Source organism: Brachyhypopomus gauderio, unplaced genomic scaffold (assembly GCF_052324685.1).
Source record: "Brachyhypopomus gauderio isolate BG-103 unplaced genomic scaffold, BGAUD_0.2 sc64, whole genome shotgun sequence".
Lineage (NCBI taxonomy): Eukaryota > Metazoa > Chordata > Actinopteri > Gymnotiformes > Hypopomidae > Brachyhypopomus > Brachyhypopomus gauderio.
Window position 1 is genome coordinate 872,943 of NW_027506885.1, and position 1,164 is coordinate 874,106.

The window sequence follows — 1,164 nt, forward strand, 5'->3', positions numbered from 1 at the left end:
GTGGAACCCCACAGGTTAATGGGGTTGCCTCAGACGTGCAATTTCCCATCGTAACTGAGAAACTTCTCCCAGTGAGATAATAAACCAATCAAGTACTGTTCCAGATATGCCCACCCAGTCACGTAACCTATTTATCAGTATTTCATGATCAATGGTATCAAACGCAGAACTGAGATCCAGCAGCACCAACACAGAGCAGTCACCAACATCAGCAGACATTAAAAGATCATTTGAGACCCTCAGGAGAGCAGTCTCTGTAGAATGCCTCTTCCGAAACCCAGATTGTAAAGAGTCGTAGCAATTGTGATTTTCTAAAACTGTAATCAGTTGGTTTGCCACCACCTTCTCTAAAATTTTGGATAAGAAAGGAAGCTTAGATATAGATAAATAAACCATGTTTGAATTATGTAAAATAATCATGTTGTTTGCTGCCATGTTCTTCAGTAACTCCATAATTTTCATGGAAGTCCAGGTGGTTAGCACTCCCTTGGAAAGGAATGGAATGGCAGGAATTGAAGGTAAGCGCTCCCTGTGACCTGCAACACGCGGTTAAAAATGCCACCTTCGTCGTGTCATCTAACCGTCTTTTATGGGGCAGTCATAGCCTGGTGGTTAGGGAACTGGTCTTGTGACCAGAGGGTCAAATAAATGCAAATGACACCAAACCAAGCAAAGCCCCACATCAGTACGCATGAAGGAGACATGACAGTTCTTCATAATGAGTATGTGAATGCAGACAGGTTAAATAGATACTTTTAATTAGGAGCAGGTGTAGTCTCTCCAATAATCATGGAGGAACACAGGAGTTGGCCCTGATTGGTTGAGAGTGATGGAGTGACAGGACGGTTGGCAGCATGTGACTAATGGGAAATGGAAACAGGTACAGGGGGCGTGACAACCACTCACTGAGTTAAAATCACACAGGTAATCTTTATGCTAAAAGGAGCCTGCAGCCAAGGACACTTTATATCCACTCAGAAATCAAGCAACACTCATATGTGAAATGAGAGGACCAGACGTCAGTGTGAGATTCAATTCTTACAGCAGGTAGGGGTGTGTAGTGGAGGGGAGTCTGGTGGCATCCCTAATAATGTAGGTGGTGTATGTACCTTCCTCAAACACGCAGGTGTGTACAGGGAGAAGGAGCCTTCATAAAGGAATTCA

The 1,164-nt window shown here is 43.8% G+C and overlaps 1 non-coding gene across 1 annotated transcript; it reads left to right on the plus strand.

Annotated features, from left to right (window-relative positions):
* Positions 1–453: 453 nt before the first annotated feature.
* On the plus strand, positions 454–591 carry LOC143490293 (U6atac minor spliceosomal RNA). Its single transcript, XR_013124920.1, has one exon. It is a non-coding gene; the product is annotated as a U6atac minor spliceosomal RNA (small nuclear RNA).
* The last annotated feature ends 573 nt before the right edge of the window (positions 592–1,164 follow it).